General features: G+C 37.5%; 1 non-coding gene across 1 annotated transcript; it reads right to left on the bottom strand.

The window, feature by feature from the left end:
• Window positions 1-7819: 7819 nt before the first annotated feature.
• Window positions 7820-7925, bottom strand: LOC121993592. The gene has a single exon (XR_006115342.1). It is a non-coding gene; the product is annotated as a small nucleolar RNA R71 (small nucleolar RNA).
• Window positions 7926-10496: the final 2571 nt, after the last annotated feature.

Here is a 10496-nt window from a genome sequence, read left to right as displayed (position 1 = left end):
CTGTCGGAAGCCTAATATATGCTATGCACGAGATCAAAAATCTGTTTTGTCGAGGGCATAGTTAGCAGATATCTAAGTAACCCTGGACAAGGACATTGGACTCCGATAAAACATATATTAAAGTACCTTAGAGATACTAGAGATTATATGCTAGCTTACAAGGCAGATAATTTGGTCCCTGTGGGTTGCACGAATTTTGACCTCCAATCAGATAGGGACAATAGTAAGTCGACCTAGGGGTTTTGTGTTTAGTTTGGGAGGTAAAGTCATAACTATGGAAGAGTGATAAACAAAAGTGCTTTTTCGGACTCAACCATAGAAGCTGAGTAAGTGGCAGCCTCTGAGGCAGTCATAGAAGCTGAATGACTCAGTAACCTCAAGATGGACTTAGATATGATTTCTGGTTTGTCCAAAGATTATTACAATTTATTGTAATAATAGTGGTGCAGTAGCAAACTTGAAGAAACCATGAGTCTATAAGGCAAGTAAACACAATAGAGCGCAAGTACCACCCAATACGAGAAATCGTATAAACGAGGAGAAGTTGTTGCCGCCTAGATTGCATCAGATGATGACCTATAGATCTTTTCACTAAGGCCCTTAAAGCAAGAGCTTTTGATGGGCATGTTGAAGAGTTTGGAATCAGATGTATGGCAGCAGATATGGCAGCTTAGTCTTTTAGTATAAGTGGGAGATTGTTATAGTGTATACTAAAAGCCTAGCTTTTGGTATAAACATTTATTTAGAAATAAGAATCACATTGATCAAATGTCTACATTTATGATAAATGTAGTTGTTCAATTAATTTATATTGTAGATAACATGGTGTGTGGTGTCACACACAGAGAATCATGTTATCAGCACCTTATAAATTATAAACAGTAGCTCACGACCAAGATGGAAAGGAACAAACCATTGGAAGGTCATAGTGTAATTAGGTATTAGTTTATCTTAACTATATAATTACACTAGTACACTTAGAGTATATTGAGTAGAACCATTAGAGGTCATTTATTTTTATACTGACTTTATAAAGGAACAAAGACCTCAGTTATTATGGAAGTGTATGCTCTTAATCCTAATATAATAACAAGCACATATATTTGATATTTATTTCTTTAATTTATCAATGGGTGAGATTTAGTTCGATAAATCAATAAGTCTGATAAGTTGGGAAATGATATTACTTATAGTGTGTGTTGTTGATTATAGAAGGAAACTGTGTCCTAGTGATCTAGGTTGATAATGTCCCCAAGAGGAGCTCATAAGGATTGTCATATTAAACCTTGCAGGTGGACTTAGTCCGACATGACGATAAGGTTGAGTGGTACTACTCTTGGATTAAGATATTAATTAAGTGAGTTATCAGTAACTCATTTAATTAGTGGACATTCGACATCTTAAACACAGGGAGACTAACACACTCATAATAAGAAGGAGCCCAAAATGTAATTTGGGATTGGTGCAGTAGTTCAGTAATAGTTCTTTAGTGGAATGAATTATTATTGATGGAATTAAGTTATGTGTTCGGGGCGAACACGGGAAGCTTAATTTCATCGGGAGACCAAAACCAATTCCTCCTCTCGGTCCCTATCATGGCCTCTTGTATATAGAGATTTATACCCACCACATACCCACCTTCTTACCCAACCTATAGGGGCCGGCCATGCCAAGCTTGAAGCTCAAGCTTAGGGTCGGCCAAGCCTAAAGGTTGAGCCTTAAGGTGGCCGGCCACATCATATTAAAAAGGGATTTTTATTAAAATTATTTCTTATGTGAATATCATGGTTTTAAAAGAGAGTTTAAAATTTAAATCTTTCCTTTTATAGCTTTCTACAAAAGATTAAGAAAAGATTTGAAATCTTTCCTTATTTGTAGATTGAAAGGTAGATTTTAATTTTAAGAAAACTTTCCTTTTTAACCATGTTCATGATTTAAAAGAGAGTTTAAAAATTAAATATTTCTTCTACAAAAGATTAAGAAAAGATTTAATATCTTTCCTTATTTGTAGATTAAAAGAGATTTTAATTTTTAGAGATAACTTTCTTTTTATCCACATGTTTAAAAGAAAGATTTTAATTTATAAATTTTTTTTTTTACAAACCACCATGAAGGGAAAAATTAGTGGAGAAATTTTTTATAAATTTCCGAAAGCAAATAAGGAAGTTTTAATTTGTGTTTAAAATTTTATTTGCTTGGAGATTTGAATGTGGCCGACCATTGTAATTGTAAAAAGGAATTTAATTTAAATTAATTAAAATTTTTTTTCATGGAAAAAGAATTGAGGAAGTTTTTATTTAAATTTCCTTATTTTCCAAGACCAAGGATTATAAAAGAAGGGGTAGAGGTTCCTTCATGGCTAACGACTCTATTATTTTTCTCCTCTCTTTTTCTCCTTGGGTGTGGATGGCCCCTCCTCTTTCTCTCTTCTCCATCTTGTGGCCAAACCTCATCTCATCCTTGGAGTCCTTGTGGTGGCCGGATCTTGCTTGGAGAAGAAGGAGAGAAAAGGAGGCGATATTTCTAGCATCCCTTGGAGCTTAGTGGTGGCCGAACCTCTTCATCTTTGGAGGAGCTTTTGGTGTCCGAAACCTAGAAGGAATAAGAAGGTGCTTGGTGATTCTCATCTCGGAAGATCGTTGCCCACACAACGTTCGAGGTTAGAAGAGAAATATGGTAGAAGATCAAGAGGTTATTTTTGCTTACAAAGAAAGGTATAACTAGTAATTATTTTCCGTATCATACTAGTTTTCTTTGTATAGTTATTTTTGGAAATACCAAACACAAGAGGCATATGATTCTAGAGTTTTCGGATTTGTTTCAAGGTTGTGTTTCTTTTCTTTTATTTTTTGAATTTGTGATTCGATTGTTCTTTTTGGTTAACCTAGAGTTATTTAAGGAACTTAAATATTAGCTTTCCTTAAAAGGCTTTGTCTAGGCAGTGGTGCTTGCTCCCATATCCAAGAAGGTCATGTGCCTCGCCATGCAGTCCTGGAAGCTAATTTTGGAAATTAATATTTAATGGAATTAATAACATAGGTGGATTTGAATCAATAGTGTTAAGTTCCGCTTGCGATTCAAATCTAAACCATTAAGAATAGATAAGTTAAATTTGGAATCAATGATGTTAAGTTCCGTCTGCGATTCCTAATTTAACTTCTAAAGAATACAATAGGTTATTTAAGGAAAGGTTCGACACTTGTACAAAATTTTTATACAGTGGAACCGGTACGATTTTCCTAGGACTAACCAACAAGAAGGACTTGAGATTATATGCTAGTTTACCAAGTAGACGATTTTCTCCCTGTGGGCTACACGGATTTAGATTTCCAATCAGATAGGGACAATAATAAGTCTACATCAGGCTATGTGTTTACTTTAGGAGGTGGAGCCATTGCATGGGGGAGTGTCATGCAGAAATGTGTTTCAGACTCAACCATGGAAGCTGAGTATGGGGCAGCCTCTGAGGCAACCAAAGAAGTTGTATTGCTCAGGAACTTCCTAATGGACTTGGATGTGATTCCTAGTTTGTCCAAAATCATCACAATTTATTGTGATAATAGCGGTGCAGTTGCAAACTCGAAGGAACCACGAGCCCATAAGGTGAGTAAACATATAGAACTCAAATACCACCTGATACGAGACATCGTTAAGCGAGGAGAAGTTGTCGTCGCTAAGATTGCATCAGAAGATAACCTGGCAGATCCTTTCACTAAGGCCCTTCCGGCGAAAGCTTTTGATCGGCATGTGGAGGGGATGGGAATCAGATGTATGGCAGCAGATATGGCAGCTTAGTCTTTTAGTATAAATGGGAGATTGTTAGAATGTATACTAAAAGCCTAGTTTTTGTAAACAATTATTTTTGAAATAAAAGAATCACATTGGTCAAATGTCTATATTTTATTTGTTAAGTATAGTTGTTCAATTAATTTATATTGTAGATAATATGGTGTGTGGTGTCACACACAGAAGATCATGTTATCAGTTCTTTATAAATTATAAACAGTTGCTCACGCCTAAGATGGAAAGGAACAAACCATTGGACTAGTCGTAGTGTAATTAGGTATTAGTTTATCTTGACTAATAAATTACACTAGTACACTCTAAGTATATTGAGTAGGACCTTAGTTATTATGGAAGTGTGTGCTCTTAATCCTAATATAATAACAAGCACATATATTTAGTATTTATTTCTTTAACTTATCAAAGGGTGAGATTTAGCTCGATAAATCAATAGGTCCGATAAGTTGGGAAATGATATTACTTATAGTGTGTATTGTTGATTATAGAAGGAATCTATGTCCTAGTTATCTAGGTTGAGAATGTCCCCAAGAGGAGCTCATAAGGATTGTCATGTTAAACCCTGCAGGTGGACTTAGTCCGACATGACAATGAGGTTGAGTGGTACTACTCTTAGAGCTAGATATTAATTAAGTGAGTTGTCAGTAACTTACTTAATTAGTGGACATCTGTTATCTTAAACACGGGGAGACTAATACACTCATAATAAGAAGGAGCCCATAATGTAATTTGGGATTGGTGCGGTAGTGCAATAATAACTCTCTAGTTGAATGAGTTATTATTGATGAACTTGAGTTGTGTGTTCGGGGCGAACACGGGATACTCAAGCTCGTCAGAAGGCCAAAACCAATTTCTCCTCTAGGTCCCTGTCGTAACCTCATTAATGCCTCTAGTCCACTCATGAAAAACTCATCTTGGTGTCCAAGAAGGGGCCGACCCATGGCTTGGTGACCAAGCCAAAGGGGCCGGCCATAAACTCCTTGAGGTGGCCAGCCATAAGTAATTGAAGGGTGCCGACCACATATTTCAAATAAGGAGGGGTGTTTTGAATTTTTAAAATCTTCTCTTTGTAGATATCTACAAGTTTTAAAAGAGAGATTTTAAAATATAAAACTTTCCTTATTTGAATTAAGCCACATGGTTTAAAAGAAAATTTAAAAATTTTAAAACTTTCCTTTTTTAACCATCCTCATGGTTTTAAGGAAAAAGGAAGAGAAGTTTTAAAATTGTAAATTTTCTATTTTTGTAACTGATGTGCATAAATAGTATGATCGTTTATGCATATTTTAACGCACATTCACTTGCTTTATACGTATATATTCATTGCATGATTGCCTCTTTTAGCATGTATTCACCATATATACTCTTTTATTCGGATATCTGCTCTTTGTTTGGTTTGTGTTAATAGGGATAACTTTTGGAGCGAAAATGGTGATTGTCGACGCACCATGACAAAGCAGAGAGCACGGTTGTGCAACCTTGCACGGCCGTGTGGCCAATCCAGAGAGGAATCAGAGCACGGTCGTGCAACCCTGCACGACCATGCCTCACCACCAGCAGCCAAGCAAGGTATGGTCGTGCAACCATGCACGATCGTGCCCCCATGACAGTGGCCAAGCAGCACACGGCCGTGCCAACATTCCAGTGGAGAGAAAGGTCACGACCGTGTGAATCCACACGGCTGTGTGACCTCGGCAGAGACGAAGAAGTCCACGGCCGTGCAACCTCTCATGGCCGTGTGACTCAACCCGAGAGGAAGCCGTGTGAGGCCGTGTGGATTCCACACGGCTGTGCGACGAAGAACGCGGGCCGTGCCATGCCAAAACAGAGCTGTGCTGAATTCTGGGCAGATTGCAGACCGATCATAATTTGGCTATAACTTTGTGTTCCTTTGGAGTTTCAGGCTGTTCTTTATACCGAAACATAGCTGACTTCAGGATCTACAACTTTTCTTCAGATCTAACAGAGAGAAAGAATTGTTTGCCCATTCTAAATGGCATGGCCGTGCCTCCCAACTGCGGGTTCAACTGGACCTCCGCCCAGACCGCAGACCAAACTTTGAACCACCATAACATTCAGCTTGGTTGAAGCCAGGGCTCGATCCAAGTATCAGATTGAAGATAATTTCAAGAGATACAACTTTGGTTCGGGGGAGATCACGAGAAAACCTGGTTCAATGGGTGAAAAACTTGGTTTACCGGACGCCCCGTAATCCTGATTTTCCTGGGCATCTTGGAGGAGGTATAAAAGGGTCAAGAACCCTATTCTTGGCATCTTTGGTTCGAGGACTTCATCCCTCTCCTTGGGAAAGGGTTTTCTTCTTCGAGGGAAACCCTAGAGCTTCATCCACTACCGTCCCTCAACGTTCCATCCATCTCCAGAGTAAGGGGGCATCTCCAAGACATCGGAAACCTCGGCAAGCATTGCTTCTTCCCTTCCTTCTCATATCAAGGGTTGTAAGTATGTTTTTCTTTATGTTTTGGGGTTGTTCTTCCCCCACAATGGAGTAGACATCCTCTTCTAGGATTAGGGAGTATTTGTAATGCGATGGAGATGTAGAACTATGTAGATTCACTTTGTTTCTATTGATGACTTGTCAATTCTTGTTCATGCTTGTGTGAGATGTTTATATTTCTATTCTTTGATTGTTTGATGTGAATGATTGTTGATCCCGCAAAGGGGATACCTTAGAGCATATTGACCAAGATACCCTAGTGATAGGGGTAACCCTTTCCGGATGTCTAAGACGTTCTCTCAAAAGGAGAGACAATCCCTTAGGAACTGCTGCTCTCGTAAAGAGAGTGCTCTAGATCGTATACCCGAGGGGCCCTAGTGACAAGGGTAATCCATTCACGGACATCTAAGACATTCTCTTGAAAGGAGAGACAATTCTTCCATAAGGAAGTAGGTAACCGTACCGAACCTATACCCTTATCCTTATTGTTCTTTACTAGATATGTATCCCAGTGATCTACCGAGGGCGCCCTCGTGACAGGGGGGTTAACCGTTACAGGATTTCATAGGGAACGTCTCTACGTGATACTTAGGGATACTAGCCAATCTAACTTCCTACAAGAACATTGACATAGAGGATGGAAACTAAGCAATCTATGTAGTATCTCCTAGTATTACAATGAAACCGAAACCCTAGAATTCATCTCCCGAAGCTCATTCCATCCAAGATCAGTTCTTTCTCTTTCTCTCATCCTTCTCTTTCCCTTTTCAATCACCCTCGTTAGTTTACAAACGCTAAAGCTAGCTTTCGACCGTCTAAATAACTTACCTTGCGACATCTCTAGTGCTTAATCAACAGTCCCTATGGATTCGATATTTTTTATTACTGACGACGAAACCGTACACTTGCGGTTGCGTAATAAGTTTTTGGCGCCGTTGCCAGGGATTGTTCGCATTAACATTAGTAGATTAGCAATTTAATTAACCTAGACTTGTGAATAGTTTTTGTTTTTCCATTTTAAATTGCAATTTGTTTTCCATATACATAATCAAAAAAAAAATCTCATTTTTTTTTCTTTTTCCTAGAAATTTAAATTCTACATTTTGTTTCTTGTTTTTCATATAGCATTTCATTTCTTATCTTTAATTCTTCATTTTTATTTTTACTCATTTTATTTCGATGAGCACTGACATGTCAAGTAGGGCCTTAAGAGATTTCTCGACACCTATTTCTGCAAGATTTATGTCTCCTATTGTGCAACCTCATATTGAAGCAGAAAATTTCCAACTAGACCCAGAGTTAATTTCCATATACAAGGTCACAAATTTGGAGGAGAAGTATCAGAAAGTCCTTATCTGCATCTTCAGACATTTCTAGAGCTTTGTGATATGGTGAATTGTGAAGGAGTATCAGCAGATGTAGTTCGGTTGATGGCATTTCCCTTTAGCATCAAGGATAAAGCAAGGACTTGGTTATATTCTCTCCATCCTCAAAGCATCACAAGTTGGGAACAATTGGAGCAACAATTTCTGAATCATTTTTTCCCTCCAAGCAGAACAATCTACATGAGAAGTTGCATCACAAATTTTGCTCAGGTGTATGGAGAACCATTATTTGAAGCATGGGATAGATTCAAGAGTCTACAAAGACAGTGCCCTCATCATGGTTTGGAGAAATGGCTGATTCTACACATATTATATAGGTGAATTTCTTTTTCAGATAAGTGCTTGTTAGATTCATCAGCTGGAGGTTCATTTATGGACAAGAGTATAGAAGAAGCTTATACATTGATTGATCAAGTGGCATTAAACCTCCATGGATGGTCGAGCAAAAGTTGGATGGAATCTCCCTCAGAAATTCAAGAAGTACAAGCCATATATACAAGAGAGCCTGTCAAACAAAATGCAGTTCAATCACCTAAGAATGTCGAAATTCAGAAGTCACAGAATGAGGAGTTCAAACATTTGGGGGCAAGGATTGAGAGCGTAGTTTCAAAATGGTTCAAAGAAGATCCCCCTCCTACACAAATAAGATCTAGTGAAAATTGTAATGATATTAAGTTGAGGGGCGGCAAGAATCATGAAGAACTTCTGAAAAATGACTTGTATAGAATTGAGGAGAAGAACAATAGAAGATCACAAGACCTCAGTTTCATTACTCTAGGAAGTTCACAAAGGCCACATGTACCCTTCCCTCAATGATTGATCACACCAACATTAGATAAGCAAATTGGACCTCCTCCGCAAGCTCAAAGGGAATATGGGGAAAATGAAGTACCTTTCCCAAGACCTTCACTAAAGGTTCCTTTTCCACAAAGACTAGTGAGGGTCAATGAAAATGAAGACTTTTGCAAATTCTATGACACCAATATGGTTGAGTGTAGATTTCTGGATGTATATGAATATGAGGACTCTTTAGATGAGGATTGTGATGATAATGCAGTGGATAACAAATTTTCAGATCTACCATCTGGGTTTACAAGGTGTTATGATGAAATTGAATTTTCAGATGATGAATGTATTGAGGTATATCGACTTAAAAATGCAAATGAAGTCAATGATCCCCCTATAGTTGATTCTCCTATTAAAGATATAGACGTTGGTTTATTTTTCAATGCTTGTGTTGATGATGATGATTTGGAAGAATGTGTAGGGAGCTACGTTGTGGAAGCAACATCTCAAGGATCACCTCCTTCGTCCACACAACCCTTAAAGGTAAGAATTGCAAGGGTTGAACATGTTGTGGACTAATGTGTAGGAACTCATGTAGATATGGGTGAGTCCCGAGAATCACCATCTATTGTATCACCAACACCTGAGCTAGAGCCAGACCCATCAATTGATTCAGAAGAGGTCACATCGACATGTTTAGAAATTTCAGGTATCTCTCAGCAAAATAAGGTTAGTATTTCTTGTGATCTTTTGGAAAATTTTATAGAGGTATCTATCATTGACTTTATTGGATATGATTCAGTTTTTATTTCTTATCCTGCTTATCTTAATATGGTTACGGCTCTATCTTATCTAATACGTTTGTGGGAGATTTGTATTTTTTTTGCATGCGCAGATTTTCATGGGGCCTATAATTGGAAGCTCGATCTGAACCGTCTTCGACCACCTGAAAGAACTTCAAACAAGACGAAGATGGAGAGAGTTATACTTTACTTTGTAGCTCCTTTGATGAAAGCTCTCTCCATAATAAGAGCCCTTGGTAAGAGGGTTCTAAAATATCTTACCCCTCCAAGATTGAGATTTCGATGAATCTAATGAGGTGGTCGAGCTAATGACCTTAAACAAGCGCTTCTTGGGAGGCAACCCAAGTTCATTTTTCTTGTTTTGTTTTTAGTTCGTTTATACTTCATTGATAATAAATCATACCCTCTACTTAATTTTTCTTGTCTATCTTATTTTTGTAGATTTCAAAGTTGTGGAGGAATGTGAGCATTGGATAGAGGAGTATCTTCAAAAACATGAATGTCTCATTACTTGGTAACTTCTCTTACTTTAAATTTCCTCCACAATATTTTTAGTTTTCATTGAGATAATGAAAAGTTTAAGTCTGGGGGAATGCATTAGATGTATTTAGTTTAGTTCAGTTTTTACTTATTTCTTTTTGCTTAGTAGTTGCATTCTACATCATATTATGATTGCTTGTTCCTTATTGCAAAATACTAGCATGTTTATTCTAGATTTTATATGGTTTATGTGCTAGTATGTTTAGTGATCTATCTTTTTTTATCTATGATAGCATGAAGTGAGCAATGTTTTTACTATAAGAGTTTAAGTATTGACCTTGTTTTAGGATCTCTATACACTATGCCTATTTTTTATGGTTGATAACTCTAAAATAGTCATGATTCATAGAATTGGACTAGTACTTGTGTTTGTATGGTGACCTCTCAACTACATTTTGGTTACTGGATAAACTCAGATCATGTAAGCTCATTTCGAAAAATCAATCCCAAAAAAAATGAAGGTTTGTTCAAGTTTGATACTTTGCAAACATTCAAAGAAAAAAATGGAAAAAAATAAGGGATAAAAAATAGTTGTCGTGAGTGGAAATTAGCAATTCACCCCTTTGAGACTGAGTTAGGTTACTGGGGAAATGAATGCTATGTTTCTCTTGATACTGAGTATTCCTTTGAGACCTTGTGTAGACAATGCATAGCATTTTTTAGGGGAACAAACCTTGCGTGTGGTAGGTAAGTGACTATCGTCGGAAGCATAAGGAACACAATTTT

This window comes from Zingiber officinale, chromosome 1B (genome assembly GCF_018446385.1).
Source record: "Zingiber officinale cultivar Zhangliang chromosome 1B, Zo_v1.1, whole genome shotgun sequence".
Taxonomy (NCBI): Eukaryota; Viridiplantae; Streptophyta; class Magnoliopsida; order Zingiberales; family Zingiberaceae; genus Zingiber; species Zingiber officinale.
The sequence above is the reverse complement of the archived record's forward strand: the minus strand, read 5'-3'. Positions and strand labels throughout refer to the sequence as shown.